Source organism: Oncorhynchus clarkii, chromosome 6 (assembly GCF_045791955.1).
Source record: "Oncorhynchus clarkii lewisi isolate Uvic-CL-2024 chromosome 6, UVic_Ocla_1.0, whole genome shotgun sequence".
NCBI classification, from domain to species: Eukaryota; Metazoa; Chordata; class Actinopteri; order Salmoniformes; family Salmonidae; genus Oncorhynchus; species Oncorhynchus clarkii.
Window position 1 is genome coordinate 48,964,396 of NC_092152.1, and position 27,450 is coordinate 48,991,845.

The 27,450-nt window shown below is 42.0% G+C and overlaps 1 protein-coding gene across 3 annotated transcripts in view; it reads left to right on the plus strand.

Annotated features, from left to right (window-relative positions):
• LOC139411252 (actin filament-associated protein 1-like 2) overlaps positions 1 to 27,450 on the plus strand; it is a 96,056-nt gene that overhangs the window by 5,481 nt on the left and 63,125 nt on the right. Inside the window, exon 2 of one of the 3 annotated variants that reach the window (XM_071157298.1) lies at positions 11,743 to 11,900. The exons of the other annotated variants lie outside the window; for them this stretch is intronic. The gene's annotated coding sequence lies outside the window, so the exon portion shown is untranslated. The remainder of the gene's footprint in view (positions 1 to 11,742; positions 11,901 to 27,450) is intronic. 3 annotated transcript variants of the gene reach the window in all.

Below are 27,450 nucleotides of genomic sequence, written 5' to 3' on the forward strand. Positions count from 1 at the left end.
CCTTTGGATTGTGAATCAATGACATGGGGTATCAGTCTACTCAGTGACACCCAGAGAACATTAGCATTGTAGCTCTTATTGCGGGACTGTGTATTGAGCCATATTTATTGCCAACCTATGTGTATTGAACACTATTCATGAGGAAATACAATACTGCGTGGATGTTTTGGAGTCTGATACCTCTGAGGAGGATGTTAGTAAAAAATATATTGGGTATTGAGTTGACTGTTACCCCATTTCATTGATCCCAAATCCTTAGGTAAAGCTGTACAGTGCAATGTGAATGTCAATGTGATTTCACACAGTCACAGTCCTGCGGTAAGAGCTACAACGCTAATATTTGGGTAAACTCTTCACAGTTGTGTTCTGTGGGTGTCACCGAGTAGACTGATACCCCATTTGCTTCACGTTCCAACCTTATTTAACATGATCTAGTCTAAATATGGCATAATTCCACCATTTGTAACCTTCATCACTTTCAAATAGGTACTTTTATTTTGAAGGCAAACTGCAAATTCCACTATTGTGCATAATCCTTATTGTGGCTAGCTTCACAACACATAACCCGGTCAGGTCAAGCCTCACTCACCAGATGAAGCTAGCTGGCTGCTTATAACGTTAGCTTTGGGTTAGGGTTAAGTAGCTGGCTAGCTATTTATTTTCATGAACTGAAGTTCAATTTCAATAGGCGAATAACAAGTGGCTACCTAGCTAATACTTACTCTCAAGGATTCCTAAATCATTGCTAAGAATAGTGAAAATGACTGCAGTTTCTACTGGTAATTGTTTTAAGGCTGGTTGTATTGGTGCTAGCTAGGTACCAAGCTAAAGCTAGCTAGCTACCCCAGAAGTTGCGGTCGAACAAATGATGCTTTATTACCAACGCGGTATTGTAAACACATTGTTCGTGGCCGGTGTTTGCTTGTTTGCAGACTTTTTTGTACAGCTTTGACAGTGCCATTATAGTAGTGGTGGCGCTTGGAACACACAACATTCTATAATAGAACGGTGTGTCAAATAATATTAATATTTGATGTGTCAAATTAAAAGCTTATTTAACGCGTCAAATAGTGTTACTGTCAAATAGTGCTATTTGACGTGTATCTTTTTTGACACTCAAAGACCCAAACGGCGTTCCATAGTATGTCGTGAAGCTAATAGCAGTGACACTATCACAGTGTAACTCCGGTAGGGCACCATCTGAACAACAGCGCACTTGGTAACGTTAGTGTGTTCCGCCGGTGCTTGACCAGTCGTGAAAGCCAACATCACCCACGACAGAGAACGGTTGATTGTCAAGGGCAATGAATTCCATTATCTTGGCATTAATAGATTTCGCCTTTGAGTTGTCTCGCTGAAATGATTGATCGACTTGTTGACTGCTCGATCCACACAGCAGACTTTGTGGGCTTGGTTAGGAATGCTGTATTGCACATGTAGCGCAACATTTTACGTGGCATCATTATGTCATGTGCCTACGTTATATAGGTATGCGCGTCAGCTTTGACATCGGTTTTTCACATCGATGTAAAACTAGACATCGGGCCGATACCAATGTTGCCATTTTTATCTAATATCGTCCGATTCCGATTTGTTCACTGATATATTGTGCATCCCTAGTCCAGTCCTCACAATATTATATAATTAGCTTTGTCTATACAATACAAACATAAGCCTATAGGAAATGGCTGCAGATATATGTCTTAAAATAGTAAAATAAAACCTATACAGCTATGTGATTAGCTTTGGCTATATAATGTAAACATAAGCCTTTAGGCTATGTCTGCAGCTGTATGTCTCAATATGGTAAAATAAAACCTATACAGCTGTGTGATTAACTTTGGTTCCCTCTACAGCCTGGGCATTTTCAGCATCAGCATGGGTACCAGTCTATCTGGACTGTCTGGAAGAAATTGAGAAAGTATGTCACATTGTTAAGCAGTCATTTACACAAATGCACTTCTGCCATACAATCTTAAATGTTATTGCGTATAAACATTTTAAATGATTGAATTAAAATCATACCATCAAAATATTTATCTTCTCCACTTTCTTGAGGCAAAATCATCAATGTCGTCATCATAGGACATGCGTTTCCCCACGTCATGATTTATGCTCATGGTGGCCAGACCGCTCAAATGTTCCTGTGACATGAAAGACCACAGGTAGCTTTTGATGAGTTTTAATTTTGAAAAGCTCCTCTCTGCCGATGCTACTGTTACTGGTAGGGTGACTGCAATTCTTAGGGCTATCCAAAGGTTAGGATAGAGTTCCTCTAGGTTTTTCTCACAGAGAAAGGAAAGCAGCTCATTGGCAGTCATCTAATCTGATGGCAGATCAGGTAAATTCTGAATCTCGTGTGCCAGATCCATTCCACTGATGTCACAGTCATCTCTGAAGGTTAGTGTTTTCAACTTCCATGCAGTGCGCCTTTAAAGATTCACTGGACATATGAGAGGCAGTGCTGAAGTTCAACAGCACTCCATATTTGGTTTTCACCTGGTTGAGTGTTTCAAATCTCTCATCCATGGATGTCACAGCAGAGTCGACTACAATGTCGAAGTAGTTGACTTCAAGGTTTTTCAGTGCATCAGTCACTGGTTCATCAGGAGCCTCGTAGCTGAAATGCTTCTTGCTGTTTCCCAGTCTCTTCTCTTTCAGAACAGCCTCCACATTCATTTCTTCACAAATGCTTTTGGCTGTTGTCTGGGCCTCAGAGAATCCAGTTTCCCAGTATGTTGTGAGGGAGGCCTTTGCATTTGAGATCAAATTCACTGCGATATCCAACTGCATTGAGGTGGATTGGAGGTGCTTGTTTACCTTGTTTGTCATTGTCAGTAACTCACACCATATGACACAGCAAATCAAGAAGCGGTAGGACCCAAGTGCTTGTGCCTCCACTTTGGTCACAGGATCGTTGACCATCTGTCTGGCTTCCAGTAAAGCCTCCCAAACCTCAGAAGCCTGATACCTGATTGCATGAACACTTTGGAGCCTACTCTCCCATCTTGTGTCACTCCATGACTTCACATTTATGTTCCCGTGTTTTTCAAAACACTCCATCTTTGTATGCCAGCTGAAAAGAAGGTGAGGAGCTTTTGCACATGCCCAAAAAACCCAACTGCATCTTTTGAAGATTTGGCAGCATCTGTAATGACAAGGTTTAGAGTAGGTGCTCCACATGGGACGAACATAGCTCTGGGATTTTTTTTTTTTAGCAGTCTGGCTTGTATTCCTTGGTGCTTGCCCTTCGTGTTGGCCCCGTTATCATAAGCTTGCCCTCTGCAATCTTCATATGGAATCTTCAGCTCGTTCAGCTTATCTAAGATGACAGTGGACAGATTCAAGCCTGTTGTAACCTCAACATTCACAAAGCAGAGGAAGTCACGCTTCTCAGAATAAATGGACATTCGCTCCTGGCTAATGTCAGGTGTACAGTCCAAGATACTTGAGTCACTATTGCTTCCAGAATCTTGTCTATCACAATCTGTATCAGTGCATTCTATTTGCACTTCCCAAGGTAATGAGCATGTGTCTCTCCATCTTCAATTTTGCTGAGATGATTTTCCATAACGGGGTCAAATTTAGCCAGTAATTCAACCTCCTTTAGGAAGGTGCCATTATCTGGTTGGAAGAGTTTGTCTGATGAACCCATGAATGCTAGGTTTCTTTCAGCCAGAGACTGGGTGATACTTATTAAACGTGTAAGGACTAGAGATTGACCGATTAATCGGAATGGCCGATTAATTAGGGCCGATTTCAAGTTTTCATAACAATCGGAAATCTGTATTTTTGGACACTGATTTGGCCTATTATTATTAAAAAAAAATACACCTTTATTTAACTAGGCAAGTCGTTTAAGAACACGTTCTTATTTACAATGACGGCCTAGGAATGGTGGGTTAACTGCCTTGTTCAGGGGCAGAACGACAGATTTTTACCTTGTCAGCTCGGGGATTCAATCTTGCAACCTTACAGTTAACTAGTCCAATGCTCTAACCACCTGCCTATCATTGCACTCCACGAGGAGCCTGCCTGTTACGCGAATGCAGTAAGAAGCCAAGGTAAGTTGCTAGCTAGCATTAAACTTATCTTATAAAAATCAATCATAATCACTAGTTAACTACACGTTTGATGATATTACTAGTTTATCTAGCGTGTCCTGCGTTGGAAATAATCGATGCGGTGCGCATTTGCGGAAAAAGGACTGTCCAACGTGTACCTAACCATAAACATCAACGCCTTCCTTAAAATCAATACACAGAAGTATATATTTTTAAACCTGCATATTTAGCTAAAAGAAATCCAGGTTAGCAGGCAATATTAACCAGGTGAAATTGCACACAGAGTTGGGGTATATGCGATAATAATAAACGTTTTGTTTTCGAAATGATAGTTTCCGGATTCGACCATATTAATGACCAAAGGCTCGTATTTCTGTGTGTTATTATGTTATAATTAAGTCTATGATTTGATATTTGATAGAGCAGCCTGACTGTGCAGTGGTATGCAGCAGCAGGCTCATAAGCATTCATTCAAACAGCACTTTCGTGTGTTTTGCCAGCAGCTCTTTGCTGTGCTTCAAGCATTGAGCTGTTTATGACTTCAAGCCTATCAACTCCCGAGATTAGGCTGGTGTAACTGATATGAAATGGTTAGATAGTTAGCGGGGTGCGCGCTAATAGCGTTTCAAATGTCACTCACTCTGAGACTTGGAGTAGTTGTTCCCCTTTCTCTGCATGGGTAACGCTGCTTCGGGGGTGGCTGTTGTCGATGTGTTCCTCGTTCGAGCCCAGATAGGAGCGAGGAAAGGACGGAAGCTATACTGTTACACTGGCAATACTAAAGTGCATATAAGAACATCTAATAGTCAAAGGTATATGGAATACAAATGGTATAGAGAGAAATACTCCTATAAATACTATATTAACTACAACCTAAAACCTCTTACCTTGGAATATTGAAGTCTCATGTTAAAAGGAACCACCAGCTTTCATATGTTCTCATGTTCTGAGCAAGGAACCTAAACGTTAGCTTTTTTGCATGGCACATATTGCACTTTTATTTTCTTCTCCAACACTTTGTTTTTTGGTCCTCCTATAATCGGTATCGGTATCGGCGTTGAAAAATCATAATCGGTCGACCTCTAGTAAGGACATCTCTTTCTTTCAGCCTCCAAAATTGTCATTTGATTCTGGTAAAGAGTCTGTCTCCGACTTAGGTGCAGATCAAGTTTTCTCCACTTAATCATATTGTTGGTGTGTTCAGGACTACCCTCATGGTGTTTCAGAATGGCATTGATATTTGACCAGTCATTCACACATTCCTTTATGATTGTGCAGTCTTTTGTAGAAAATAACTTTCAACAAAAACAATACACAGTGTTGTTTTTGATTGAGTATGAAAGCCAGCTCCTGGTAATCTTTTCCCCATTTGACAGCTGTCTCTGTAATTAGGCCTGAATGGAAACCTCTTCTAGACTTGCCTTTAGGGTAAAACAAATCCAGTCCTGGTTTGAGTGGACCTCTACACACTAACTCAGTCCTCATAAAGTATTTTAAGACTGGGGGCCAATCTTCTGGGTAATTTGGTGGAGCAGCAGCTGTTCTATTAGGGTCTGACTTGCTTGTATCTAATGCTGGCTGTACACCTCTGGTTGTTTTAGTACTGGCTGAGGCTGCCTGTACTTCACCTGGGTCTGTGTTAGTACTTGCTGAAGTTGCCAGTGTTGGGTCTGTGTTAGTATTTGCTGAAGCCGGTTGTACTGGGTCTGTGTTCGTACTGGCTGAGGCTGGATGTGGATGTACTGAGTTTCTTCTTGTACTGGCTGATGATCCAGCATCTCGTCTACTGACAAATTTAAGAATAGCACCTGTAAATTATAGATAACAATACTATTATTAATTTTATCAGCTGCATTAGGCCCATTCAAACTGGCTCCCCCAGATTTCCTTTCAATACATTTTCAAATATAAAATACTATTTATGCTATGGCTTGGCTGAATACTTGATGGTTATTATTTACTGAGGGATGTGCATCCATATTGCCCAGTAAATCAATATATAAATCAGTAGTCAATGTCAATCCATTGCTTTCCATCTTGCATTAGTCCAGAGTTGTCCGGAGTAAAACTTGACTGAGAGATGAAACACAGCAAAAAAAAGAAACGTCCCTTTTTCAGGACCCTGTCTTTCAAAGATAATTGGTAAAAATCCAAATAACTTAACATATCGTCATTGTAAAGGGTTTAACCTCTCTTGGGTAGGGGGCAGTATTTTCACATCCGGATGAAAAGCATACCCAAAATAAACTGCCTGTTACTCAGGCCCAGAAGCTATGATATGCATATAATTGGTAGATTTGGATAGGAAACACTCTAGAGTTTCTAAAACTGTTACAACAATGTCTGTGAGTATAACAGAACTTATATGGCAGGCAAAACCCAGAGGACAAACCATAAAATACAAAATTCAGCCTACCACTGTTTCCAATGGGTTTCATGTTTATTATGAGGCGAAGTCCTCCCAGATTGCAGTTCCTAAAGCTTCCACTAGAGATCAACAGTCTTTAGAAAGAGTTTCAGGCTGGTTTTTGGGAAAATGAGCTAGAAGTTGTAGTTTTGTGGCTCCCAAGTGGCTCCCATTTTGGCTGTAGTGTTTCTATGCACGTGGATGAAAGCGCGTTCTTTGTTATTTATCTCCGTTAATGAACATACTATTCTCCGCCTTAAATTTGGTTTATTTACGTATTAGGGTACCTGAGGTTTGATTATCAACATTGTTTGACTTGTTTGGATAAGTTTACTGGTAACGTTTGGGATTCATTTTGTATGCATTTTGAAGGAGGGAATCTGGCGCTTCCAGCTAAACTGAGATTTTATGGATATAAAGAAGGACATTATCGAACAAAAGGACCATTCGTGATGTAACTGGGACCTTTTGGAGTGCCAACAGAAGAAGATCTTCAAAGGTAAGGCATTTATTATATAGCTATTTCTGACTTTCGTGTCGCACCTGCCTGGTTGAAATTCTTTTTTCATGCTTTTGTATGCGGGGCGCTGTCCTCAGATAATCGCATGGTGTGCTTTCGTCGTAAAGCCTTTTTGAAATCTGACACAGCGGCTGGATTAACAAGAAGTTAAGCTTTAGTTTGATGTATAATACTTGTATTTCCATGATAGTTAAATATTTATATTTCTGTCATTTGAATTTTGCGCTCTGCAATTTCACCGGATGTTGGCCAGGTGCTACCATCCCACCTGCCTATAAGAAGTTAAACACTGTTTCCCATGCTTGATCAATGAACCATAAACAATTAATGATCATGCACCTGTGGAACAGTTGTTAAGACACTAACAGCTTACAGACGGTAGGCAATTAAGGTCACAGTTATGAAAACTTAGGACACTAAAGAGGCCTTTCTACTGACTCTGAAAAACACCAAAAGAAAGATGCCCAGGGTCCCTGCTCATCTGTGTGAACGTGCCTTAGCCATGCTGCAAGGACGCATGATGACTGCAGATGTGGCCAGGGCAATAAATTGCAATGTCTGTATTGTGAGACTCCTAAAGCAGCGCTACAAGGAGACAAGACGGACAGCTGATCGTCCTCACAGTGGCAGACCACGTGTAACAACACCTGCACAGGATTGGTACATCCGAACATCACACCTGCGGGACAGGTACAGGATGACATCAACAACTGCTCGAGTTACACCAGGAATGCATAATCCCTCCATCAGTGCTCAGACTGTCCACAATAGGCTGAGAGAGGCTGGACTGAGGGCTTGTAGGCCTGTTGTAAGGCAGGTCCTCGCCAGACATCACCGGCAACAACGTCCCCTGTGGGCACAAACCCACCGTCACTGGACCAGATCGGACTGGCAAAAAGTGCTCTTCACTGACGAGTCGCGGTTTTGTCTCATCAAGGGTGATGGTCAGAGTTTTGTTTATCATCGAAGGAATAAGCTTTACACTGAGGCCTGTACTCTGGAGCGAGATCAATTTAGAGGTGGAGGGTCCGTCATGGTCTGGGACGGTGTGTCACAGCAGTCCATGAGGAGGAGATGCACTGCAGTACTTAATGCAGCTGGTGGCCACACCAGATACTTAATGTTATTTTTGATTTTGACCCCCCTTTGTTCAGGGACACATTATTAAATTTATGTTAGTCACATGTCTGTGGAACTTGTTCAGTTTATGTCTCAGTTGTTGACTCTTGTTATGTTCACACATGTTAAATTTGCTGAAATTAAACACAGTTGACAGTGAGAGGACGTTTATTTTTTTTGCTGAGTTTAGATAATCGTTGTCTTGTTTGAAAATGATGTGCGCCTATGAGGAGTGCCATCACGCCCATATATTGTCTGGACTGGTGTCACGTTCGTCGTATTAAGGAGACCAAAGCGCAGCGTGATTAGAATACATTCTTCTTTTAATGAACAAAGAACACTTAACAAACTATACAAAACAAACGTGACGCTGTAAACATCGAGTGCTGACACAGGCAACTATACATAGACAATAACCCACAAACTATCCAAGGCATGGAGCTACCTAAATATGGTCCCCAATCAGAGACGATGATAAACAGCTGCCTCTGAGAACCAATCTCTGCAACCATAGACATAAAAACACCTAGATTGGATAAACCCATAAACATACAAAAACCCTAGACAGGACAAAAACACATATATCACCCTTGTCACACCCTGACCTAACCAAAAATAATAAAGAAAACAAAGATAACTAAGGTCAGGGCGTGACAACTGGTCCCCACAGAGATTGCTGCTGAAGAGAGAGTTTCATTACGTGCACGCGCATATGAACGCATGTTTACACGCGTCGCAGTTATCTTTTCCGAGCTGCAGTTTTTAAACACCGTTGCCCATTGGCGTTTATCAAACATAATAAATAGTTGTATTTCACTCTCACTTTTGTCAGACACAAAGTCACAGAACACAGCCCTGGAAGTGGCTGGCAAGCAAGCAAGACACAGACAGACCAAGAGATGCACTGCCCAGCTGGGTTAGCAAGACAGACAGACTAGAGAGAGATGCACTGCAAGCTAGCAAATCAACTTAATGTTACTGTTATTTGCTGACATCAAACATGGAGAGGAGAGAACACAAGTTTACCTGATTGCTGTTCCTACAATTTACTCTAGTTTTTTTAATCTTTTCGTGACCAGAAGGATAGTTCCGTTTCATGCTCTCATCTAAGTTATGAACATTGACACTTGATTTGACACGAGGGGGATGCAGTGCCCTTGCATAATTTTCGGGGCCCTACGCAGCTTTGCGTAGTGATTGTATAGGGCCGCTCGGCTCTGCATATTGGATGGAAATCTAACTACATTTACAAAATGTTTTTGCTATCAAAACATTGGGGTTTCTGTTTTTTAGCTTTCAATATCATTATTTTTGTTTGCAATACCAAGAATTTTGTTCTCGACTTCAGAAGTTTTTCTTGATATTAATGGAACAAAAGTAACTCACTCCCAAGAGAATTGCACCATATTGTCACAGCTTCTGTTTTATTTGATTGTTGTTTCCATAGGTTACCTTTGGAGGGCACTCTTACCTTGTTTTCTAGTTTCCAGGTTACCCTGAGTATTACTTATTAGATTCACCTGTGTTTAATTAACTTCTCTGTTCACCTGGTTGCCATGTTATTTTGGTTCCTCAGTTGGCCTGTATCTGTGCTTAGGTCTCATGTTTTATTAGTGTGCTCTTGTGCGGTTGCCTTGTTTCTGTCAAGACTCTAAGTAAAATATCTGGATTTATCCTTACCTCTGCTTGCTGTGTTTCTCTGCACCTGGGTTCGTAAGTTCGTACAATCATTATTGTTACACCATAAAATAACACTATTACCATATAATAACACTATTACTCTATTAAAGGTGTTGGAAGCGGCAATCTTTCATTGAAACATTAAAAGTGTACTCCGTGCCACAGTTAGTTGCTATGTACTGACTATCCATGATATCAAAATGATAGTTTTAACCATATTTTTAGGCTGTTTGCACTTAATTCGTTTAAAGACGGAGTTAAACAAGCTAATATTTTGGGTTCTGATGGGGTACGACAGTTGAACTAAGCTCACATACAGTGCCTTCAGAAAGTCTTCACACACCTTGACTTTTCCCACATTTTGTTATGTTGCAGCCTGAATTTAAAATGGGATAAATGTAAAGCCAATGGTGACTTTAAAACAGTTCCAGAGTTGAATGGCTGTGATAGACGAAAACTGAGGATGGATCAACAACATTGTAGTTACTCCATAATACTAACCTAAATGACAGAGTGAAAAGAAGGAAGCCACTCAATGACTTTCAGGGACTTGTCATGAAGCCACTCCTGCGTTGTCTTGGGTGTGTGCTTAGTGTTTTTCTCCATCAATCTACACATAATACCCCATAATGACAAAGCAAAAAGGTTTTTCATTTTTTTTGCTAATTTTTAAAATATATATTTTTTTACAGAAATACCTTATTTACATAAGTATTCAAACCTTTTGCTATGAGACTCGAAATTGAGCTCAGGTGCATCCTGTTTCCATTGATTATCCTTGAGATGTTTCTACAACTTGATTGGAGTCAACCTTTTGGAAATTTAATTGATTGGACATGATTTGGAAAAGCACACACCAGAGCAAAAACCAAGCCGTGAGGTTGAAGGAATTATCCGTAGAGCTCCGAGAAAGGATTGTGTCGAGGCACAGAACTGGGGAAGGGTACTGATCTGGTGACCAGCATTGATGGTCAACAAAGAACGCAGTGGCCTCCATCATTCAGTGGCCTCCAATCAGGGGAGAAGGTCCTTGGTCAGGCAGGTGACCAAGAACCCGATGGTCACTCTGACAGAGCTCTAGAGTTCCTCTGTGGAAATGGGAGAACCTTCCAGAAGGACATCCATATCTGCAGCAGTCAGCAATCAGGCCTCAGTAAAAGGCACATGACAGCCCGCTTGGAGTTTGCCATAAGGCACCTAAAACACTCTCAGACCGTGAGAAAAGAGATTATTTGGTCTAATGAAACCAAGATGGAGTTCTTTGGCGTGAATGCCAACTGTCACGTCTGGAGGAAACCTGGCACTATCCCTACGGTGAAGCATGGTGGTGGCAGCATCATGTGGGGATATTTTTCAGCAGCAGGGACTGCGTGACTAGTCAGGATGGAGGGAGAGATGAACAGAGCAAAGTACGTAGAGATTCTTCATGAAAATCTGCTCCAGAGCGCTCAGGACCTCAGATAGGGAGTGAATGTTCACCTTTCAACAGGACAAAGACCCTAAACACACAGCCAAGGCTTCAGGACAAGTCTCTGAATGTCCTTAATTGGCCTAGCCAGAGCCCAGATTTGAACCCAATCAAACATCTCTGGAGACCTAAAAATAGCTGTGCAGCGACTAGCCCCATCCAACCTGACAAAGCTTGAGTGTCACGCCTGCTCCCGCTCTCCCTCCCTGGCGCTCAAAGGCGCCAGTCTCCCCAGCATTATGCACTCCTGCCACCATCATGACGCACACCTGCTCCCCTCGTCAGCAATTCCTTGCACTCACCTGGACTCAATCACTTGTGTTTATTTCCTCCCCTACATTTGTCTGTTCCCTAGCTCTGTTCCCCGCTTCAAGATCAATGTTTGTTTGTCATTTTGTTACCTGGTTCTGACGCTGTTCCTGTCCTGTTCGATGTCTGTTCCACATTAAATGTTCAAATCCCCGTACCTGCTTTTCTTCTTCAGCGTCAGTACTTACATTGAGAGGATCTGCAGAGAAGAATGTGAGAAAACTCCTCAGATACAGGTGTGCTAAGCTTGTAGCGTACCCAAGAAGACTCAAGGCTGTAATCGCTGCCAAAGGTGCTTCAACAAAGTACTGAGTAAAGGGTCTGAAAACTTATGTAAGTAGAATATTTTGTAAACATTTATAAAAAATGTTTTTGCTTTGTCATTATTGGGTATTGTGTGTAGATTGAGATTATTAAAAAAAAATCTATTTTAGAGTAAGGCTGCAACGTAACAAAACGTGGGAAAAGTGAAGGGGTCTGAATACTTTCCAAATGCACTGTATGCTTTCTTATGTGTGAACCTGAACATTAGAAATTAGATTTTCAATTGATTGAATTTTTACATGTGAGATTTTCACAAGTGAATGTTTTTCCCATGTGAAACCGCAAATCTCACATGTGAAACTGCAATTCACATGTCATTCTGTCAAAACATGTCATTCTCCTCACATGTGAAAAGGTAGTGTTAACATTTGAACTCAACATTTAATACGTGAAAATATGGTTTCATGTGTGACATTTAACCCTTTCACACGTACCATCACACGTGTATGATCATTCTACAGTGAACCCTGAAGCATACGATCACACCCATGTGATTAGAACGCTTATTTAGGGCGGCCAGTTTCGAATGGCGCAACAATCCGCATTTGAGCTGGCCACACTTTTTTCAGAAAATATTTACGCAAACACAGTCCTTGCAAAGTTATGTCCAGAATGTGAGCAGTTTATTTCTGGATGCAATGTTCAGATATTCACAGAAGTATCTATAGCATAACACAATCATCCAAACCGGAAAAATGTAGGCTACATTTGTCCTAGCGTTAACTGAGGAAAGACACAAGCGGTCATATTTATATAACTCTCGGCTGACAAACTACAATATGAATTAGCTAATAGCAGTTACTATTTATAATTAATCACATCACGGGTGAGCTCACCATTGATCAAAATAATTGAGTAAAACACTTTCTAGAAATCGAAAGTAATCCGACAATTAGTTTCAGTGCACGGCCATGCTTTTTTCCCTCACACAAACCAAAGATAATAAGAGAAAACAAGATGAGTTTGCTCTGTTAATAGAATGCATTTTGAAGGGGTGTGTCGTCTACCATCGTTCACATCCCACCATTCACTTCCTGAAGTTCTCAAAAAATGAGCGAACCCTTAGTCACCTCATTTTGTTATAGCATCTTTGGTCCGACAGACGATTACGTGAAACCAAGAATGCATTGTATGTCAACAAACATGGCTCCACACACATAGCTGGAATTAGCTTAGCTCATCATAATCAGTACAACCTTCAAAAAAGTGTTTTACACACATAATATGTGCCCATTACAATCTATGCAAGAATCGGAATGCATGATTTATCACCTGTACTTGAAAAATGTGAAAAAAACAGTAAATATATAAATTACCACACAAAACATTTTCTGATAGTGATTTATTGATACAAATGGCACGTGCAGGCAGTCAATCATGTAACCGCTCACTCCCACTCTGAGCCATTCAGTGTTGTTTTTTATGTATATAGCTAGTGAGCTAAGCTGTAGCATTAGCAATGTCTTTCAAAAGGAGACAACTCACAAATGCGGAAATTCTGGAGATTTTTTTAAATTCTGACAATGAGTCTGAAAGTCAGGAATCAGATTCTGACAGTGACAGTGAGGAGCTGCCCCCCAGCCATTGAGAACCCTGAATCTGAGGACCCCTTGTCCACTGACAAAGTCCCTGTTCCCTTTGAAGATGCTGGTGGTGATGGAGGCAGACCGACAGTGGATGAAGTACAGGAGTTCTGTGGTAGCTGGAAGGCTGCCAGCCATTTCACCCCTTTTGGCCCTGCTGTTTGCGTTGACGAGTCCCAATCTGGAGTGCAACACCCCTTGCCATTTCCATCTGAGGCAGAGTGCTTCAGGTTGTTTCTGGCAGAGGAGCTGGTGGGAGACATAGCAGAGACCAATCGCTATGCCCTGGAGCTACAGGAGAAGAGAGAGCCAGGAGTGGCTGGGACAACCACAATTAGTGAAATGTATACCTTCCTGGTGACAGTCCTTCTCATGGGGATAGTAAAGAAAAACTCCCTAAGAGAATACTGGAGCACAGATCCTATGTTTGCAACTCCCTTCTTTGCCACCCTCTTTTCCCAAGACTGCTTCCTAGTTCTGCTGTGAGAGCCACATCAATTTACAGAAATACTCATCATAAATGTTGATGAAAATACAAAGTGTTATACATGGAATTTGAGATACACTTCTCGTTAATGCAACCGCTGTGTCAGATTTCAAAAAAACGTTACGGAAAAAGCAAACCATGCAATAATCTGAGTACAGCGTTCAGACAAAGCAGCCAAAAAGATATCCGCCATATTTTGTTGTCAACATTAGTCAGAAATAGCATTATAAATATTCACTTACCTTTTATGACTTCATCAGAATGCACTCCCAGGAATCCCAGTTCCACAATAAATGTTTGCTTTTTTCAATAAAGTTCATAATTTATGTCCAAATAGCTTCTCCTTTTCGGTAAACAAATCCAAACGCGCGTGCAGGTCCAGCCGAACGTCGGAAGAAAAGTTCAAAAAGTGATATTACAGGTCGTAGAAACATGTCAAACTAAGTATAGAATCAATCTTTAGTATGTTATCATCATAAATCTTCGATAATGTTCCAACCGGAGAATTCCTGTCTGTAGAAAAGCAATGGAACGAGAGCAAACTCTCGTGACCACGCGTCCACGAGCCTGTGGCACTCTGCCAGACACCTGGCTCAATCCCCTCTCATTCAGCACCCCTTCATAGTAGAAACCTCAAACAACGTTCTAAAGAGTTGAAAAACTACAAACCTCAGATTTCCCACTTCCTGGTTGGATTTTTCTCAGGTTTTCGTCTGCCATATGAGTTTTGTTATACTCACAGGCATCATTCAAACAGTTTTAAAACCTTCAGAGTGTTTTCTATCCAATACTACTAATAACATGCATATATTAGCATCTGGGACAGAGTAGCAGGCAGTTTACTCTGGGCACCTTATTCATCCAAACTACTCAATACTGCCCCCCTGTCACCAAGAAGTTAACAAACTATTGTTTTGGCAAGTCCGTTAGGGCATCTACTTTGTGCATGACACAAGTAATTTTTCCAACAATTGTTTACAGACAGATTATTTCCCTTATAATTCACTGTATCACAATTCCAGTGGGTCAGAAGTTTACATACACTAAGTTGACTGTGCCTCTAAACAACTTGGAAAATGACCGAAAATGATGGCATGGCTTTAGAAGCTTTTGATAGGCTAATTTACATAATTTACATAATTTGAGTCAATTGGAGATGTGTACCTGTGGATGTATTTCAAGGCCTACCTTCAAACTCAGTGCCTCTTTGCTTGACATCATGGGAAAATCAAAAGAAATCAGCCAAGACCTCAGATAAAAAATTGTAGACCTCCACAATTCTGGTTCATCCTTGTGAGCAATTAATTTCCAAACGCCTGAAGGTACCACGTTCATCTGTACATACAATAGTATGCAAGTATAAACACCATGGGACCACGCAGCCATCATACCCCTCAGGAAGGAGATGCGTTCTGTCTCCTTGAGATGAACATACTTTGGTGCGGAAAGTGCAAATCAATCCCAGAACAACAGCAAAGGACCTTGTGAAGATGCTGGAGGAAACAGGTACAAAAGTATCTGTATCCACAGTAAGACGAGTCCTATATCGACATAACCTGAAAGGCCGCTCAGCAAAGAAGAAGCCACTGCTGCAAAACCGCCATAAATAAGCCAGACCACGGTTTGCAACTGCACATGGGGACAAAGATCATACTTTTTGGAGAAATGTCCTCTGGTCTGATGAAACAAAAATAGAACTGTTTGGCCATAATGACCATCCTTATGTTTGGAGGAAAAAGAAAATAGATGGCATCATGAGGGAGGAAATATTATGTGGATATATTGAAGCAACATCTCAAGACATCAGTCAGAAAGTTAAAGCTTGGTCGCAATTGGGTCTTCCAAATGGACAATGACTCCAAGCATACGTCCAAAGTTGTGGAAAAATGTCTTATTAAGGACAACAAAATCAAGGTATTGGAGTGGCCATCACAAAACCCTGACCTCAATTCTATAGAAAATGTGTGGGTAGAACTGAAAAGGTGTGTGCGAGCAAGGAGGCCTACAAACCTGACTCAGTTACACCAGTTCTGTCAGGAGGAATGGGCCTAAATTTACCCAACTTATTGTGGGATGCTGGTGGAAGGCTACCCGAAACATTTGACCCAAGTTAAACAATTTAAAGGCAACACTACCAAATATGAATTGAGTTTATGTGAACTTCTGACCCACTGGGAATGTGATGAAAGAAATAAAAGCTGAAATAAATCACTCTCTACTATTATCTGACATTTCACATTCTTCAAATAAAGTGGTAATCCTAACTGACCTAAGACGGGGAATTTTTACTCGGATTTAATGTCAGGAATTGTGAAAAACTGAGTTTAAATGTATTTGGCTAAGGTGTATGTAAACTGCCGACTTCAACTGTAGCTAGATAGCTTGTAGTCTAGCAATTAGCATGTGTCATGTGAGTTTAAAGTTTTGAGGAAGCAATTTTTCACCATAAAAATTCACCTATATAAGAAAGGAGTACATACCTTTATCCTTGCATATGCAGACAAATGTATGCCTACTATTCCTAATGTTATGCGTGGATTGGATAGTTATAATTTAGCTGTTTAATAAGCCCTTAGTGGCATTGGTTTATAGGCTATATCAGAGACATTTCCTTTGCAGGGGAAAAATGTGGCATTTGATAAATATTTCATGCAGTTCTACTACACTTTATATGACTGGAGAACATAGCAGAATCTTTTTCAATATGATGATAGCCTGGGCCTACTCTACTGACACTGACAACAGATCAATAAAAACAATCTTGTCTTTAATGCAACCTTGTAATCTAGGTCTATGAAAAAGGAGTCCTGGCTAAAAGGTTCCAGTTTTTGTCAATTTGTCAAATATTTTTTTGGGGGTGGGTTTAGCTAACCATAACTATTTTCCTAACCTTAACCTAATTCTCCTAACCTTCTGCCTAAATTCTCCTAATCTGCTACGAAATGTGAAATATGACGTTAATTTGACAAAAGCTGGGTCTCGTCTAGCCTTTTGAAGCGTACCAACACATGGGTGTGATCATTCATCAGTGGTCCCTGCAGCATATGCTCAAACCGGTGTGATTAGAAAGCTTATTTATAACGTCCCATTTCGATTGATGCAACAGTCAGCATTTGAGCTGGCAACACTGTTTTTTTCACAGAAAGATTTGGCTCAAACAGTCCTTACAACATTACAGTGCCTTGCGAAAGTATTCGGCCCCATTGAACTTTGCAACCTTTTGCCACATTTCAGGCTTCAAACATAAAGATATAAAACTGTATTTTTTTGTGAAGAATCAACAACAAGTGGGACACAATCATGAAGTGGAACGACATTTATTGGATATTTCAAACTTTTTTAACAAATCAAAAACTGAAAAATTGGGCGTGCAAAATTATTCAGCCCCTTTACTTTCAGTGCAGCAAACTCTCTCCAGAAGTTCAGTGAGGATCTCTGAATGATCCAATGTTGACCTAAATGACTAATGATGATAAATTCAATCCACCTGTGTGTATTCAAGTCTCCGTATAAATGCACCTGCACTGTGATAGTCTCAGAGGTCCGTTAAAAGCGCAGAGAGCATCATGAAGAACAAGGAACACACCAGGCAGGTCCGAGATACTGTTGTGAAGAAGTTTAAAGCTGGATTTGGATACAAAAAGATTTCCCAAGCTTTAAACATCCCAAGGAGCACTGTGCAAGCAATAATATTGAAATGGAAGGAGTATCAGACCACTGCAAATCTACCAAGACCTGGCCGTCCCTCTAAACTTTCAGCTCATACAAGGAGAAGACTGATCAGAGATGCAGCCAAGAGGCCCATGATCACTCTGGATGAACTGCAGAGATCTACAGCTGAGGTGGGAGACTCTGTCCATAGGACAACAATCAGTCGTATATTGCACAAATCTGGCCTTTATGGAAGAGTGGCAAGAAGAAAGCCATTTCTTAAAGATATCCATAAAAAGTGTTGTTTAAAGTTTGCCACAAGCCACCTGGGAGACACACCAAACATGTGGAAGAAGGTGCTCTGGTCAGATGAAACCAACAATGCAAAACGTTATGTTTGGCGTAAAAGCAACACAGCTGAACACACCATCCCCACTGTCAAACATGGTGGTGGCAGCATCATGGTTTGGGCCTGCTTTTCTTCAGCAGGGACAGGGAAGATGGTTAAAATTGATGGGAAGATGGATGGAGCCAAATACAGGACCATTCTGGAAGAAAACCTGATGGAGTCTGCAAAAGACCTGAGACTGGGACGGAGATGTGTCTTCCAACAAGACAATGATCCAAAACATAAAGCAAAATCTACAATGGAATGGTTCAAAAATAAACATATTCAGGTGTTAGAATGGCCAAGTCAAAGTCCAGACCTGAATCCAATCGAGAATCTGTGGAAAGAACTGAAAACTGCTGTTCACAAATGCTCTCCATCCAACCTCACTGAGCTCGAGCTGTTTTGCAAGGAGGAATGGGAAAAAATGTCAGTCTCTCGATGTGCAAAACTGATAGAGACATACCCCAAGCGACTTACAGCTGTAATCGCAGCAAAAGGTGGCGCTACAAAGTATTAACTTAAGGGGGCTGAATAATTTTGCACGCCCAATTTTTCAGTTTTGATTTGTTAAAAAAGTTTTAAATATCCAATAAATGTCGTTGCACTTCATGATTGTGTCCCACTTGTTGTTGATTCTTCACAAAAAAATACAGTTTTATATCTTTATGTTTGAAGCCTGAAATGTGGCAAAAGATCGCAAAGTTCAAGGGGGCCGAATACTTTCGCAAGGCACTGTATGTCCTGAATATGACCAGTTTATTTTGGGATGCAATGTTCAGACATTCACGGAAGTGCATCAGCGTAACACAATCATCCAAACCAGAAAATTTAGGCTACATAATTTTTTTTCTCACCATTATTTAACCAGGTAGGCCAGTTGAGAACAAGTTCTCATTTACAACTGCGACCTGGCCAAGATAAAGCAAAGCAGTGCGACAAAAACAACAACACAGGGTTACGCATGGGGTAAACAAGCATACAGTCAACACAATACAAAAATCTGTTTACAGTGTGTGCAAATGAAGTAAGGAGGTAAGACAATAAATAGGCCATAGTGGCGAAGTAATTACAAATTAGCAATTAACACTGGAGTGATATGTGCAGATGAGGATGTGCAAGTAGAAATACTGGTGTGCAAAAGAGAAGAAAAACAAATATGGGATGAGGTAGGTAGTTGGTTGGATGGGCTATTTACAGATAGGCTGTGTACAGCTGCAGCGATCGGTAAGCTGCTCTGACAGCTGATGCTTAAAGATAGTGAGGGAGATAAAGTCTCCAACTTCAGTGATTTTTGCAATTCGTTCCAGTCATTGGCAGCAGAGAACTGGAGCGCGTGCTGCGGGTGGGTGTTGCTATTTTGACCAGTGAGCTGAGATAAGGCGGAGCTTTACCTAGCAAAGATTTATAGATGACCTAGAGCCAGTGGGTTTGGCGATGGATTTGTAGCGAGGACCAGCCAACGAGAGCATACAGGTCGCAGTGGTATATGGGACTTTGGTGACAAAACGGATGGCACTGTGATAGACTGCATCCAATTAGCTGAGTAGAGTGTTGGAGGCTATTTTGTAAATTACGTCGCCTAGGTATTTATAGTTGTCAACATATTCTAAGTCAGAACCATCCTGTCACGTTCTTTCAAAATCGAACCCAGAAGCAGACCAGGACAAGGAGAGTAGGAAGAAGGTGAGTATTTATTTACAAGTGAATGTGAACGGGTAGATATATCCAGGTGGCGTAGCGTGCAGCGGTGGTGAGTTGATGGGAGTAAATAAGTGGATCCAATGGGGTAGCGGAATCCTCCGACGACCAGGCGGGAATGGGGTAAATGATCCGGGTGAGTAACTGAAGACAGAACAAACGGAGGTAAGTTCAAGGCAAGCAATGCGTAAAAAACAACAAAACAAATTCTATCCAACTTGAGGCTGATACTATGGCACAACATACTGTTCATGGCTAACGATCCGGCAGGGAATGGATGTCAGGTCAGAGCTTTTGAAGGGGAGAGGTGATGATCAGGACAGGTGTGCAGATTACTGATGGGATACAGGTGCGGGTGAACATCGATCTCCCAACAAGCTAATTCGCCCGGCAACCAGACAGGGTGCATTCCAGGACACCGGAAACACACTCCAGGACAGAAACACAGGCAAACACAGACTCAGGAAGCGGGATTCGTGACACATCCAGAGTAGTGATGCTAGTCCGGCTGGCAGGTGCGGGCAGCGATTGGTTGAAGAGCATGCATTTCGTTTTACTAGCATTTAAAGAAGTTGGAGGCCACGGAAGGAGTGCTGTATGAAGCTTGTTTGGAGGTTTGTTAACACAGTGTAATAATTTTAGGAAGAGAGGGTCCAGATTATCTAGCCCAGCTGATCTGTAGGGATCCACATATTGCGGCTCTATCAGAACATCAGCTGTCTGGATTTGGGTGAAGGGGAAGCAGGGGGGGGGGGGGGGTTGGGCCAGTTGCTGTGGGGGGTGAAGAGCTGTTGGCCGGGGTTAGGTTAGCCAGGTGGAAAGCATGGACAGACGTAGAGAAATGCTTATTGAAATTCTCAATTATTGTGGATTTAACAGTGGTGTCAGTGTTTCCTAGTGCAGTGGGCAGCTGGGAGGAGGTACTCTTATTCTCCATGGACTTTACAGTGTCCAAAACTTTTGGGAATTAGTGCTGCAGGATGCAAATTTCTGTTTAAAAAAACTAGCCTTTGCTTTCCTAACTGACTGTGTGTACTGGTTCCTGACTTCCCTGAAAAGTTGCATATCGCGTGGACTATTCGATGTTAGTGCAGTATGCCACAGGGTGTTTTTGTGCTGGTCAAGGGCAGTCAAGTCTGGAGTGAACCAAGGGCTATATCTGTTCTTAGTTCTACATTTTTTTAATGGGGCATGCTTATTTAAGATGGTGAGGAAAGCACTTTTGAAGAACAACCAGGCATTCTCTACTGACGGGATGAGGTCAATATCCTTCCAGGATACCCAGGCCAGGTCAGTTACAAAGGCCTGCTTGCAGAAGTGTTTTAGGGAGCATTTGACAGTGATGAGGGGTGGTCATTTGACTGCGGACCCATAACGGACGCATGCAATGAGGCAGTGATCACGGAGATCCTGGTTGAAAACAGCAGAGGTGTATTTAGAGGGCAAGTTGGTCAGGATGAGATCTATGAGGGTGCCCATGTTTATGGATTTGGGGTTGTACCTGGTAGGTTCCTTGATAATTTGTGTGAGATTGAGGGCATCTAGCTTAGATTGTAGGAAGGCCGGGGTGTTAAGCATATCCCAGTTTAGGTCACCTAACAGTATAAACTCTGACGATAGATGGGGGACAATCTATTTACATATGGTGTCCAGGGCACAACTGGGAGCTGAGGGGGGTCTATAACAAGCGGCAACAGTGAGGGACTTATTTCTGGAGAGATGGATGTTTACAAGTAGAAGCTCAAACTGTTTTTTATTTATCTGTTATTTTACCAAGTAAGTTGACTGAGAACACGTTCTCATTTGCAGCAACAACCTGGGGAATAGTTACAGGGGAGAGGAGTGGGATGAATGAATGAGCCAATTGTAAACTGGGGGTTATTAGGTTTGAGGGCCAGATTGGGAATTTAGCCAGGACACCAGGGTTAACACCCCTACTCTTACGATAAGTGTCATGGGATCTTTAATGACCTCAGAGAGCCAGGACACCCGTTTAACGTCCCATCCGAAAGACGGCACCCTACACAGGGCAGTGTCCCCAATCACTGCCCTGTGGCATTGGGATATTTTTTTAGACCAGATGAAAGAGTGCCTCCTACTGGCCCTCCAACACCCCTTCCAGCAGCATCTGGTCTCCCATCCAGGAACTGACCAGGACCAACCCTGCATATAGCTTCAGAAGCAAGCCAGCAGTGGTATGCAGGGTGGTATGCTGCTGTTTGGGCATAGACCTGGATAGTATGACAGAACTCTACAGGCTATCTCTACAGTAGATTGCAGTAGATACCCCCTTTAGCAGTTCTATTTTGATGGAAAATGTTGTAATTGGGGATGGAAATTCTAGAATTTCTGGTGGCCTTCCTAAGCCAGGATTCAGACATGGCTAGGACATCAGGGTTGGCGGAGTGTGCTAAAGCAGGGAATAAAGCAAACTTAGGGAGGAGGATTCTGATGTTAACATGCATGAACCCACGGCTTTTAAGGTTACATAAATCAACAGATGCGAGCGCCTGGGCCTGGGTTAACCTCTACATCACCAGAGGAACAGAGGAGGAGTAGGATGAAGGTACGGCTAAAGGCTATAAGAACTGGTCATCTAGTGTGTTGGGAACGGAGAATAAAAAGAGCAGATTTCTGGGCGTGGTAGGATAGATTCAGGGCATAATGTACAGTCATGGCCAAAGGTTTTGAGAATGACACAAATATTAATTTTCACTAAGTCTGCTGCCTCAGTTTGTGTGATGGACATTTGCATATACTCTAGAGAGAGTTTGCTGCACTGAAAGTAAAGGGGCTGAATCATTTTGAACGACCAATTTTTCAGTTTTTGATTTGTTAAAAAAGTTTGAAATATCCAATAAATGTCGTTCCACTTCATGATTGTGTCCCACTTGTTGTTGATTCTTCACAAAAAAATACAGTTTTATATCTTTATGTTTGAAGCCTGAAATGTGGCAAAAGGTCGCAAAGTTCAAGGGGGCCGAATACTTTCGCAAGGCACTGTACCATCCCACCGAACCTTCTCCGCTATGTAATCTGGTTTCCGAGCTGGTCATGGTTGCACCTCAGCCACGCTCAAGGTCCTAAACGATATCATAACCACCATCGATAAAAGACAATACTGTGCAGCCGTCTTCATCGACCTGGCCAATGCTTCGACTCTGTCAATCACTGTATTCTAATCGGCAGACTCAACAGCCTTGGTTTCTCAAATGACTGCCTCGCCTGGTTCACCAACTACTTCTCAGATAGAGTTCAGTGTGTCAAATCGGAGGGCCTGTTGTCCGGACCTCTGGCAGTCTCTATGGGGGTGCCACAGGGTTCAATTCTCGGGCCGACTCTTTTCTCTGTATATATCAATGATGTCGCTCTTTCTGTTGGTGATTCTCTGATCCACCTCTACGCAGACGACACCATTCTGTATGCTTCTGGCCCTTTGGACACTGTGTTAACAAACCTCCAGACGAGCTTCAATACCATACAACACTCCTCCCGTGTCCTCCAACTGCTCTTAAATGCAGGTAAAACTAAATGCATGCTCTTCAACCGATTGCTGCCGGCACCCGCCCGCCCTGTCTAGCATCACTACTCTGGACGATTCTGACTTAGAGTATGTGGACAACTACAAATACCTAGGTGTCTGGTCAGACTGTAAACTCTCCTTCCAGACTCACATTAAGCATCTCCAATCCAAAATTAAATATAGAATCGGCTTCCTATTTCACAACAAAGCCTCCTTCCTTCATGCTGCCAAACATACCCTTGTAAAACTGACTATCCTACCGATCCTTGACGTCGGCGATGTCATTTACAAAATAGCCTCCAACACTCTACTCAGCAAATTGGATGTAGTCTATCATAGTGCCATCCGTTTTGTCACCAAAGCCCCATATACTACCCACCACTGCAACCTGTATGCTCTCGTTAGCTGGCCCTCGCTTCATATTCGTCGCCAAACCCACTGGCTCCAGGTCATCTACAGTGGGGCAAAAAAGTATTTAGTCAGCCACCAATTGTGCAAGTTCTCCCACTTAAATAGATGAGAGAGGCCTGTAATTTTCATAATAGCTACACTTCAACTATGACAGACAAAATGAGGGAAAAAAATCCAGAAAATCACATTGTAGGATTTTTGATTTATTTATTTGCAAATGATGGTGGAAAATAAGTATTCGGTCAATAACAAAAGTTATATACCCTTTGTTGGCAATGACAGAGGTCAAACGTTTTCTGTAAGTCTTCACAAGGTTTTCACACACTGTTGCTGGTATTTTGGCCCATTCCTCCATGCAGATCTCCTCTAGAGCAGTGATGTTTTGGGGCTGTTGCTGGGCAACACGGACTTTCAACTCCCTCCAAAGATTTTCTATGGGGTTGAGATCTGGAGACTGGCTAGGCCACTCCAGGACCTTGAAATGCTTCTTACGAAGCCACTCCTTCGTTGCCCGGGCGGTGTGTTTGGGATCATTGTCATGCTGAAAGACCCAGCCACGTTTCATCTTCAATGTCCTTTCTAATGGAAGGAGGTTTTCACTCAAAATCTCACGATACATGGCCCCATTCATTCTTTCCTTTACACGGATCAGTCGTCCTGGTCCCTTTGCAGAAAAACAGCCCTAAAGCATGATGTTTCCACCCCCATGCTTCACAGTAGGTATGGTGTTCTTTGGATGCAACTCACCATTCTTTGTCCTCCAAACACGACGAGTTGAGTTTTTACCAAAAAGTTATATTTTGGTTTGATCTGCCCATATGACATTCTCCCAATCTTCTTCTGGATCATCCAAATGCTCTCTTGCAAACTTCAGACGGGCCTGGACATGTACTGGCTTAAGCAGGGGGACACGTCTGGCACTGCAGGATTTGAGTCCCTGGCGGCGTAGTGTGTTACTGATGGTAGGCTTTGTTACTTTGGTCCCAGCTCTCTGCAGGTCATTCACTAGGTCCCCCCGTGTGGTTCTGGGATTTTTACTCACCGTTCTTGTGATCATTTTGACCCCACGGGGTGAGATGTTGCGTGGAGCCCCAGATCGAGGGAGATAATCAGTGGTCTTGTATGTCTTCCATTTCCTAATAATTGCTCCCACAGTTGATTTCTTCAAACCAAGCTGCTTACCTATTGCAGATTCAGTCTTCCCAGCCTGGTGCAGGTCTACAATTTTGTTTCTGGTGTCCTTTGACAGCTCTTTGGTCTTGGCCATAGTGGAGTTTGGAGTTTGACTGTTTGAGGTTGTGGACAGGTGTCTTTTATACTGATAACAAGTTCAAACAGGTGCCATTAATACAGGTAACGAGTGGAGGACAGAGGAGCCTCTTAAAGAAGAAGTTACAGGTCTGTGAGAGCCAGAAATCTTGCTTGTTTGTAGGTGACCAAATACTTATTTTCCACCATAATTTGCAAATAAATGCATTAAACATCCTACAATGTGATTTTCTGGATTTTTTTCCCTCATTTTGTCTGTCATGGTTGAAGTGTACCTATGATGAAAATGACAGGCCTCTCTCATCTTTTTAAGTGGGAGAACTTGCACAATTGGTGGTCTGACTAAATACTTTTTTGCCCCACTGTATAAGTCTTTGCTAGGTAAAGACCCGCCTTTTCTCAGCTCACTGGTCACCATAGCAGCACGCAACCATAGCACGCGCTCCAGCAGGTATATTTCACTGGTCATCCCTAATGCCAACTCCTCATTTGGCCGCCTTTCCTTCCAGTTCTCTGCTGCCAATGACGGGAACTAATTGCAAAAATCACTGAAGCTGGAGTCTTATATCTCCCTCACTAACTTTAAGCATTAGCTGTCAGAGCAGCTTACCGATCATTGCACCTGTACACAGCCCATCTTTAAATAGCCCACCCAAGTACCTCATCCCCATATTGTTATTTATTTTTTTGCTCCTTTGCACCCCAGTATCTCTACTTCCACATTCATCTTCTGCACATCTATCACTTCAGTGTTTAATTGCTAAATTGTAATTTTTTCGCCACTATGGCCTATTTATTGCCTTACCTCCCTAATCTTACTACATTTGCACACACTGTATACAGATTTTTCTATTGTGTTATTGACTGTACATTTCTTTATCCCATGTATAACTCAGTGTTGATTTTGTCGCACTGCTTTGCTTTATCTTGGCCAGCCGCAGCTGTAAATGAGAACTGGCCAACCTAGTTAAATAAATGTGAAATAAACATTTAAATATTAAAACATTTCGCACCAGCTGGGAGAAGGACGGCCCCGTCTCAGTCTCTGCCAAAATCACTGCATGTTTGAAACATGTCAAATATGCCCCTGTCCACTTGCCGTCCCCTCAGTTCCAGTTTGGCTTTGAATGTAGCCACTTTATCTACCAACTTAATTAAAGACAGTTGTCATTCTCCCCTGAAGTGACAGATTGAGTTCATTGAGCTGGTTGAATATGTCGCACAGGTAAGGTATTTTCTATTGAATGAGGTTTTCTTTTTTTTGCAGTCTCGGGCTCTGCATTATCGACATTGTTGTTGGGCCTTTTATCTCCTCTACCCTTTCCGAAGAAGCTCTCCAGCGACGTTTGTTTGTTTTTAATCATGTCAGCTAATGTAGCTAGCTAGTACAAAGTTGACGGGCAACACCACTCACGCAGACCGTGATGAACTTTCCGTGCGCGCATTACTCGAGTTCAAAATCTGTAAACTGTTGTGGGCGTGACAGAGATATTAGAGTAGTGAGAAAAGGACCAACAGACTGCACCAAGTTCAATGTAATGACTGCACAAATAGCCTAAAATTGTATGTCATTTTATTTTATTTTACCAATTAAGAAAATTAAAAATGCATTATTTATCCTTTCTGTGTGGCCCGGTAGCGAATTAAGCGAACATCTGCTATACAGTATGTATGTTAGCTATCTAGCAATCATTACGTTAGGCTGCACACTACGTTTTTGTAGCAAGCTAGCTAATAATACATTGTTTTTGATAACTTTAAACATATATTTACTTACTTGAATAGCTTCTCCTACAGCCTCCATTTTCTTTGTCCTTAGACAAACAAAATAATGGTCAATCTTTCTGGTGGTAGCAAAACACAGCTTGCCATGTGGACGATTGGAAGACTTTCAACAGACTGAGTATGGTCTTCCAGCATGGCACTTGGTGCGGTTGCAAACCTTCTATTGCCCTCAGAACAGCCTCACTTTGTCGTGGCACGGACTCAACAAGGTGTCGAAAGTGTTCCACATGGATGCTGGCCAATGTTGGCTCCAATGTTTCCCGCAGTTGTGTCAAATTGGCTGGATGTCTTTTGGGGGGTGGACCATTCTTGATACACATGGGAAACTGTTGAGCGTGAAAAACGCAGCAGCGTTGCAGTTCTTGACACAAGCCGGTGCGCCTGGCACCTACTACCATACCCCGTTCAAAGGCACTTAAATCTTTTGTATTGCCCATTCACCCTCTGAATGGCACACATACACAATCCATGTCTCAATTGTCTCAAGGCTTAAAAATCCTTCTTTAACCTGTCTCCTCCCCTTCATCTACACTGATTTAAGTAGATGTAACAATTGATATCGATAAAGGATTATAGCTTTCACTTGGATTCACCTGGTCTATGTCATGGAAAGAGCAATGTTCTTAATGTTTTGTATACTCAGTGTATATCTCTGTGATCCCCTTAGTCTCCATGCAAAGACTCAAAGTAATCACCCTTCTATTCCTTTACATAGGGTAGGGTACTGCGGTAATAGAAAGTTTAGGCTATTAGGGAAGAAC